The following is a 10000-nucleotide window of genomic DNA, read 5'->3' as shown; positions in this document are numbered from 1 at the left end:
TCACCAAAGCAAACGATGGACGAACGTAAACGCCCGCCACCGATTGGTTTTGATCTAATAAAAGCGTTCCTACCATCTCTGGTCGGAACTCTGTTTTGCATGTATTAGCTCTAGAATTACCACAGTTATCCAAGTAAATGTGGGTACGATCTAAGGAACCATAACTGATTTAATGAGCCATTCGCGGTTTCACCTTAATACGGCATGTACTGAGACATGCATGGCTTAATCTTTGAGACAAGCATATGACTACTGGCAGGATCAACCAGGGAGCTTCGAGTAAATTTTCATCATACGAAGCAAAAATATGTATGTATATATATATCTTAGTCGCCGACTCTCTCCCCTTAAGAGTCGGATCGACGATACTTTTTCTCGTCTTTAAGACAGTTCTCTTTCTCCTCTCTCTTCTCTCTACTCTCTTCTCTCTTCTCTTTCGAGTTGGTAAATTTCGCTCCACTATTAGATTACCAACTCCGCACGAATTACCACATGGGTATATCCGCGCATATACATCAGGAGGACCTCCAAAAATTTCAAACTCTCCCGTGTATCTCTCCGAGATCTTTTTAGAAGAAAAAGAATCTCGGATGTCACATCGACTTTCAGGTTTGTAAGCACGTATGCTCGAGCGCTCTCCATCGTGTAAGCACGGACATAACGCACGAAGTCCGAAGACCGCGTACGTTAACATGCTGGACATATCGAGAAAGCGCGAACCATGCTAGGCGTACCCATGTCGAGGCCCTCGCGTTAAAGATCATACTCTTCTTTTCGTTCTCTCTTCTTTGCCCAGAAATAATATATATTTCTTATAATATATACCTCTTAGTTTATGTATTTCTCTCTTAGGACACCTCAATTTTATATGTATATATTATATTTCATTCGAACAATTTTTGTTCGTCGCCCCTTTTTGTGTGTAGTATTTCGTTTGGTCTTTGCCATTAAATTTTTGTATACGAAAAATATATTTTCGCTCGGATAGAAAACCCCTTTTGGGTTTCTGAGAGTTGATGTGAGAGTCGTACAAGTATAACGAATATACGTTGTATCCAACCCAACATTCTGGGCTTACCACATAAGGGCCATTCGGTCTGAGACACCGACCCGTGGTCATGCTGTGTAGAGAAAAATTCGCAACGGAACGCGGTACAGAACAGTCGAGGAATGGACCTCGAGGAGCTGAACGACTGCTTCTCGACCGAGATCGTAGAATAGCCGCTCGCCCGCCGCTGCGCCGACCGGTCCGCTCGAACCGACGTGCTCTCTTATAGTAACCAAACGGGCGGCCGCGACGACCGCGGCGCCGGCCGCTCAGCACGGGCGCTTATGGTGGTAAACTGCCGCGCGTACAGACCAACCGGCCGGGCTGCTGGTACTTAGCCGCTGAAACTATGGTCGATTCGAACATATATTAACATACGATTTTTATTCGATAAATCGTTATTGTACATATTAAACGTTAGTTTCCACCGAAAGAAAAATTTTTTAGAATTTTTTTTTTCCAAAAATTGCAAGAGTAAACTTTTTTAATATTCGATTTAAAAATTTTTAAATGCTTAATCCTTACATTAAACTACTGGGAGAACTCAGAAATCATAATGAAAAAAATTACAAAAATTTATTTTTCTCAGAAACTCCGAAAAACAGAGTGGTCGAATCCGTGCAAGCCGGAATTTTTCTAAGTCCCCACGGTCAAGAGTAAACTTTTTTAATAAGCGTTTTAAAATTATTTCAATGTTTAATCCATGCGTAAACATGATGTTTATTAACGTTTTTAACATTAAAAAAAATTACAAAAATTTATTTTTCAAAAAAAATGGAAAAAACCGATTCGTCGGAGCGAGGTGTCCAGCCCGTGCGGTAATTCCAGCAGGCGAATCGGACTTCCCGAAATTTTTCTAAGTCCCACGGTCGACACCAACTTTTTTAATAAGCGTTTTAAAATTATTTCAATGTTTAATCCATGCGTAAACATGACGTTTATTAACGTTTTTAACGTTAAAAAAAATTACAAAAATTTATTTTTCGGAAAAAATGGAAAAAACCGATTCGTCGGAGCGAGCTGTCCAGCCCGTGCGGTAATTCCAGCAGGCGAATCGGACTTCCCGAAATTTTTCTAAGTCCCACGGTCGACACCAACTTTTTTAATAAGCGTTTTAAAATTATTTCAATGTTTAATCCATGCGTAAACATGACGTTTATTAACGTTTTTAACGTTAAAAAAAATTACAAAAATTTATTTTTCGGAAAAAATGGAAAAAACCGATTCGTCGGAGCGAGGTGTCCAGCCCGTGCGGTAATTCCAGCAGGCGAATCGGACTTCCCGAAATTTTTCTAAGTCCCACGGTCGACACCAACTTTTTTAATAAGCGTTTTAAAATTATTTCAATGTTTAATCCATGCGTAAACATGACGTTTATTAACGTTTTTAACATTAAAAAAAATTACAAAAATTTATTTTTCGGAAAAAATGGAAAAAACCGATTCGTCGGAGCGAGCTGTCCAGGCCGTGCGGTAATTCCAGCAGGCGAATCGGACTTCCCGAAATTTTTCTAAGTCCCACGGTCGACACCAACTTTTTTAATAAGCGTTTTAAAATTATTTCAATGTTTAATCCATGCGTAAACATGACGTTTATTAACGTTTTTAACGTTAAAAAAAATTACAAAAATTTATTTTTCGGAAAAAATGGAAAAAACCGATTCGTCGGAGCGAGCTGTCCAGCCCGTGCGGTAATTCCAGCAGGCGAATCGGACTTCCCGAAATTTTTCTAAGTCCCACGGTCGACACCAACTTTTTTAATAAGCGTTTTAAAATTATTTCAATGTTTAATCCATGCGTAAACATGACGTTTATTAACGTTTTTAACGTTAAAAAAAATTACAAAAATTTATTTTTCGGAAAAAATGGAAAAAACCGATTCGTCGGAGCGAGGTGTCCAGCCCGTGCGGTAATTCCAGCAGGCGAATCGGACTTCCCGAAATTTTTCTAAGTCCCACGGTCGACACCAACTTTTTTAATAAGCGTTTTAAAATTATTTCAATGTTTAATCCATGCGTAAACATGACGTTTATTAACGTTTTTAACATTAAAAAAAATTACAAAAATTTATTTTTCGGAAAAAATGGAAAAAACCGATTCGTCGGAGCGAGGTGTCCAGCCCGTGCGGTAATTCCAGCAGGCGAATCGGACTTCCCGAAATTTTTCTAAGTCCCACGGTCGACACCAACTTTTTTAATAAGCGTTTTAAAATTATTTCAATGTTTAATCCATGCGTAAACATGACGTTTATTAACGTTTTTAACGTTAAAAAAAATTACAAAAATTTATTTTTCGGAAAAAATGGAAAAAACCGATTCGTCGGAGCGAGGTGTCCAGCCCGTGCGGTAATTCCAGCAGGCGATCCGGGGTACTCGAAATTTTTCTAAGTCCCGACGGTCAAGAGTAAACTTTTTCATCACATATTTCAAAATTTTTTTAATGTTTAATCCACGCATAAAAACGCAGTTTATTAACGTTTTTAACGTTGAGAAAATTGACAAAAATTTTTTTTTCACTGAAAATGGAAAAAATGTATCGGTCGATGCGGGCTATCCAGGCCGTGCGGTAATTCCAGCAGGCGATCCGGGGTACTCGAAATTTTTCTAAGTCCCGACGGTCAAGAGTAAACTTTTTCATCACATATTTCAAAATTTTTTTAATGTTTAATCCACGCATAAAAACGCAGTTTATTAACGTTTTTAACGTTGAGAAAATTGACAAAAATTTTTTTTTCACTGAAAATGGAAAAAATGTATCGGTCGATGCGGGCTATCCAGGCCGTGCGGTAATTCCAGCAGGCGATCCGGGGTACTCGAAATTTTTCTAAGTCCCGACGGTCAAGAGTAAACTTTTTCATCACATATTTCAAAATTTTTTTAATGTTTAATCCACGCATAAAAACGCAGTTTATTAACGTTTTTAACGTTGAGAAAATTGACAAAAATTTTTTTTTCACTGAAAATGGAAAAAATGTATCGGTCGATGCGGGCTGTCCAGGCCGTGCGGTAATTCCAGCAGGCGATCCGAGGTACTCGAAATTTTTCTAAGTCCGAACGGTCAAGAGTAAACTTTTTCATCACATATTTCAAAATTTTTTTAATGTTTAATCCACGCATAAAAACGCAGTTTATTAACGTTTTTAACGTTGAGAAAATTGACAAAAATTTTTTTTTCACTGAAAATGGAAAAAATGTATCGGTCGATGCGAGCTGTCCAGGCCGTGCGGTAATTCCAGCAGGCGAATCGGACTTCCCGAAATTTTTCTAAGTCCCACGGTCAAGAGTAAACTTTTTTAATAAGCGTTTTAAAATTATTTCAATGTTTAATCCATGCGTAAACATGATGTTTATTAACGTTTTTAACATTAAAAAAAATTACAAAAATTTATTTTTCAAAAAAAATGGAAAAAACCGATTCGTCGGAGCGAGGTGTCCAGCCCGTGCGGTAATTCCAGCAGGCGAATCGGACTTCCCGAAATTTTTCTAAGTCCCACGGTCGACACCAACTTTTTTAATAAGCGTTTTAAAATTATTTCAATGTTTAATCCATGCGTAAACATGACGTTTATTAACGTTTTTAACGTTAAAAAAAATTACAAAAATTTATTTTTCGGAAAAAATGGAAAAAACCGATTCGTCGGAGCGAGCTGTCCAGCCCGTGCGGTAATTCCAGCAGGCGAATCGGACTTCCCGAAATTTTTCTAAGTCCCACGGTCGACACCAACTTTTTTAATAAGCGTTTTAAAATTATTTCAATGTTTAATCCATGCGTAAACATGACGTTTATTAACGTTTTTAACGTTAAAAAAAATTACAAAAATTTATTTTTCGGAAAAAATGGAAAAAACCGATTCGTCGGAGCGAGGTGTCCAGCCCGTGCGGTAATTCCAGCAGGCGAATCGGACTTCCCGAAATTTTTCTAAGTCCCACGGTCAAGAGTAAACTTTTTTAATAAGCGTTTTAAAATTATTTCAATGTTTAATCCATGCGTAAACATGATGTTTATTAACGTTTTTAACATTAAAAAAAATTACAAAAATTTATTTTTCAAAAAAAATGGAAAAAACCGATTCGTCGGAGCGAGGTGTCCAGCCCGTGCGGTAATTCCAGCAGGCGAATCGGACTTCCCGAAATTTTTCTAAGTCCCACGGTCGACACCAACTTTTTTAATAAGCGTTTTAAAATTATTTCAATGTTTAATCCATGCGTAAACATGACGTTTATTAACGTTTTTAACGTTAAAAAAAATTACAAAAATTTATTTTTCGGAAAAAATGGAAAAAACCGATTCGTCGGAGCGAGGTGTCCAGCCCGTGCGGTAATTCCAGCAGGCGATCCGGGGTACTCGAAATTTTTCTAAGTCCCGACGGTCAAGAGTAAACTTTTTCATCACATATTTCAAAATTTTTTTAATGTTTAATCCACGCATAAAAACGCAGTTTATTAACGTTTTTAACGTTGAGAAAATTGACAAAAATTTTTTTTTCACTGAAAATGGAAAAAATGTATCGGTCGATGCGGGCTATCCAGGCCGTGCGGTAATTCCAGCAGGCGATCCGGGGTACTCGAAATTTTTCTAAGTCCGAACGGTCAAGAATAAACTTTTTTATTACATGTTTTAAAAATTTTTCAATGCTTAATCCGTGCATAAGAGTGCAGTTTATTAACGTTTTTAACGTTGAGAAAATTGACAAAAATTTTTTTTTCACTGAAAATGGAAAAAATGTATCGGTCGATGCGGGCTATCCAGGCCGTGCGGTAATTCCAGCAGGCGATCCGGGGTACTCGAAATTTTTCTAAGTCCCGACGGTCAAGAGTAAACTTTTTCATCACATATTTCAAAATTTTTTTAATGTTTAATCCACGCATAAAAACGCAGTTTATTAACGTTTTTAACGTTGAGAAAATTGACAAAAATTTTTTTTTCACTGAAAATGGAAAAAATGTATCGGTCGATGCGGGCTGTCCAGGCCGTGCGGTAATTCCAGCAGGCGATCCGAGGTACTCGAAATTTTTCTAAGTCCGAACGGTCAAGAGTAAACTTTTTCATCACATATTTCAAAATTTTTTTAATGTTTAATCCACGCATAAAAACGCAGTTTATTAACGTTTTTAACGTTGAGAAAATTGACAAAAATTTTTTTTTCACTGAAAATGGAAAAAATGTATCGGTCGATGCGAGCTGTCCAGGCCGTGCGGTAATTCCAGCAGGCGAATCGGACTTCCCGAAATTTTTCTAAGTCCCACGGTCAAGAGTAAACTTTTTTAATAAGCGTTTTAAAATTATTTCAATGTTTAATCCATGCGTAAACATGATGTTTATTAACGTTTTTAACATTAAAAAAAATTACAAAAATTTATTTTTCAAAAAAAATGGAAAAAACCGATTCGTCGGAGCGAGGTGTCCAGCCCGTGCGGTAATTCCAGCAGGCGAATCGGACTTCCCGAAATTTTTCTAAGTCCCACGGTCGACACCAACTTTTTTAATAAGCGTTTTAAAATTATTTCAATGTTTAATCCATGCGTAAACATGACGTTTATTAACGTTTTTAACGTTAAAAAAAATTACAAAAATTTATTTTTCGGAAAAAATGGAAAAAACCGATTCGTCGGAGCGAGCTGTCCAGCCCGTGCGGTAATTCCAGCAGGCGAATCGGACTTCCCGAAATTTTTCTAAGTCCCACGGTCGACACCAACTTTTTTAATAAGCGTTTTAAAATTATTTCAATGTTTAATCCATGCGTAAACATGACGTTTATTAACGTTTTTAACGTTAAAAAAAATTACAAAAATTTATTTTTCGGAAAAAATGGAAAAAACCGATTCGTCGGAGCGAGGTGTCCAGCCCGTGCGGTAATTCCAGCAGGCGAATCGGACTTCCCGAAATTTTTCTAAGTCCCACGGTCAAGAGTAAACTTTTTTAATAAGCGTTTTAAAATTATTTCAATGTTTAATCCATGCGTAAACATGATGTTTATTAACGTTTTTAACATTAAAAAAAATTACAAAAATTTATTTTTCAAAAAAAATGGAAAAAACCGATTCGTCGGAGCGAGGTGTCCAGCCCGTGCGGTAATTCCAGCAGGCGAATCGGACTTCCCGAAATTTTTCTAAGTCCCACGGTCGACACCAACTTTTTTAATAAGCGTTTTAAAATTATTTCAATGTTTAATCCATGCGTAAACATGACGTTTATTAACGTTTTTAACGTTAAAAAAAATTACAAAAATTTATTTTTCGGAAAAAATGGAAAAAACCGATTCGTCGGAGCGAGGTGTCCAGCCCGTGCGGTAATTCCAGCAGGCGATCCGGGGTACTCGAAATTTTTCTAAGTCCCGACGGTCAAGAGTAAACTTTTTCATCACATATTTCAAAATTTTTTTAATGTTTAATCCACGCATAAAAACGCAGTTTATTAACGTTTTTAACGTTGAGAAAATTGACAAAAATTTTTTTTTCACTGAAAATGGAAAAAATGTATCGGTCGATGCGGGCTATCCAGGCCGTGCGGTAATTCCAGCAGGCGATCCGGGGTACTCGAAATTTTTCTAAGTCCCGACGGTCAAGAGTAAACTTTTTCATCACATATTTCAAAATTTTTTTAATGTTTAATCCACGCATAAAAACGCAGTTTATTAACGTTTTTAACGTTGAGAAAATTGACAAAAATTTTTTTTTCACTGAAAATGGAAAAAATGTATCGGTCGATGCGGGCTATCCAGGCCGTGCGGTAATTCCAGCAGGCGATCCGGGGTACTCGAAATTTTTCTAAGTCCCGACGGTCAAGAGTAAACTTTTTCATCACATATTTCAAAATTTTTTTAATGTTTAATCCACGCATAAAAACGCAGTTTATTAACGTTTTTAACGTTGAGAAAATTGACAAAAATTTTTTTTTCACTGAAAATGGAAAAAATGTATCGGTCGATGCGGGCTGTCCAGGCCGTGCGGTAATTCCAGCAGGCGATCCGAGGTACTCGAAATTTTTCTAAGTCCGAACGGTCAAGAGTAAACTTTTTCATCACATATTTCAAAATTTTTTTAATGTTTAATCCACGCATAAAAACGCAGTTTATTAACGTTTTTAACGTTGAGAAAATTGACAAAAATTTTTTTTTCACTGAAAATGGAAAAAATGTATCGGTCGATGCGAGCTGTCCAGGCCGTGCGGTAATTCCAGCAGGCGAATCGGACTTCCCGAAATTTTTCTAAGTCCCACGGTCAAGAGTAAACTTTTTTAATAAGCGTTTTAAAATTATTTCAATGTTTAATCCATGCGTAAACATGATGTTTATTAACGTTTTTAACATTAAAAAAAATTACAAAAATTTATTTTTCAAAAAAAATGGAAAAAACCGATTCGTCGGAGCGAGGTGTCCAGCCCGTGCGGTAATTCCAGCAGGCGAATCGGACTTCCCGAAATTTTTCTAAGTCCCACGGTCGACACCAACTTTTTTAATAAGCGTTTTAAAATTATTTCAATGTTTAATCCATGCGTAAACATGACGTTTATTAACGTTTTTAACGTTAAAAAAAATTACAAAAATTTATTTTTCGGAAAAAATGGAAAAAACCGATTCGTCGGAGCGAGCTGTCCAGCCCGTGCGGTAATTCCAGCAGGCGAATCGGACTTCCCGAAATTTTTCTAAGTCCCACGGTCGACACCAACTTTTTTAATAAGCGTTTTAAAATTATTTCAATGTTTAATCCATGCGTAAACATGACGTTTATTAACGTTTTTAACGTTAAAAAAAATTACAAAAATTTATTTTTCGGAAAAAATGGAAAAAACCGATTCGTCGGAGCGAGGTGTCCAGCCCGTGCGGTAATTCCAGCAGGCGAATCGGACTTCCCGAAATTTTTCTAAGTCCCACGGTCAAGAGTAAACTTTTTTAATAAGCGTTTTAAAATTATTTCAATGTTTAATCCATGCGTAAACATGATGTTTATTAACGTTTTTAACATTAAAAAAAATTACAAAAATTTATTTTTCAAAAAAAATGGAAAAAACCGATTCGTCGGAGCGAGGTGTCCAGCCCGTGCGGTAATTCCAGCAGGCGAATCGGACTTCCCGAAATTTTTCTAAGTCCCACGGTCGACACCAACTTTTTTAATAAGCGTTTTAAAATTATTTCAATGTTTAATCCATGCGTAAACATGACGTTTATTAACGTTTTTAACATTAAAAAAAATTACAAAAATTTATTTTTCGGAAAAAATGGAAAAAACCGATTCGTCGGAGCGAGCTGTCCAGGCCGTGCGGTAATTCCAGCAGGCGAATCGGACTTCCCGAAATTTTTCTAAGTCCCACGGTCGACACCAACTTTTTTAATAAGCGTTTTAAAATTATTTCAATGTTTAATCCATGCGTAAACATGACGTTTATTAACGTTTTTGACATTAAAAAAAATTACAAAAATTTATTTTTCGGAAAAAATGGAAAAAACCGATTCGTCGGAGCGTGCTGTCCAGGCCGTGCGGTAATGCCAGCAGGCGATCCGGGGTACTCGAAATTTTTCTAAGTCCCGACGGTCAAGAGTAAACTTTTTCATCACATATTTCAAAATTTTTTTAATGTTTAATCCACGCATAAAAACGCAGTTTATTAACGTTTTTAACGTTGAGAAAATTGACAAAAATTTTTTTTTCACTGAAAATGGAAAAAATGTATCGGTCGATGCGGGCTATCCAGGCCGTGCGGTAATTCCAGCAGGCGATCCGGGGTACTCGAAATTTTTCTAAGTCCCGACGGTCAAGAGTAAACTTTTTCATCACATATTTCAAAATTTTTTTAATGTTTAATCCACGCATAAAAACGCAGTTTATTAACGTTTTTAACGTTGAGAAAATTGACAAAAATTTTTTTTTCACTGAAAATGGAAAAAATGTATCGGTCGATGCGAGCTGTCCAGGCCGTGCGGTAATTCCAGCCGGCGATCCGAGGTACTCGAAAT

General features: G+C 36.8%; 1 non-coding gene across 1 annotated transcript in view; it reads right to left on the bottom strand.

Moving 5' to 3' along the window:
• LOC143176225 (small subunit ribosomal RNA) overlaps positions 1–272 on the bottom strand; it is a 1921-nt gene extending 1649 nt beyond the window's left edge. Inside the window, exon 1 of the ribosomal RNA XR_013000806.1 lies at positions 1–272. This exon is cut by the window's left edge and continues 1649 nt beyond it. This is a non-coding gene — a ribosomal RNA (small subunit ribosomal RNA).
• Between the last annotated feature and the right edge of the window lie 9728 nt (positions 273–10000).

Source organism: Nomia melanderi, unplaced genomic scaffold (assembly GCF_051020985.1).
Source record: "Nomia melanderi isolate GNS246 unplaced genomic scaffold, iyNomMela1 scaffold0427, whole genome shotgun sequence".
Lineage (NCBI taxonomy): Eukaryota > Metazoa > Arthropoda > Insecta > Hymenoptera > Halictidae > Nomia > Nomia melanderi.
The sequence above is the reverse complement of the archived record's forward strand: the minus strand, read 5'-3'. Positions and strand labels throughout refer to the sequence as shown.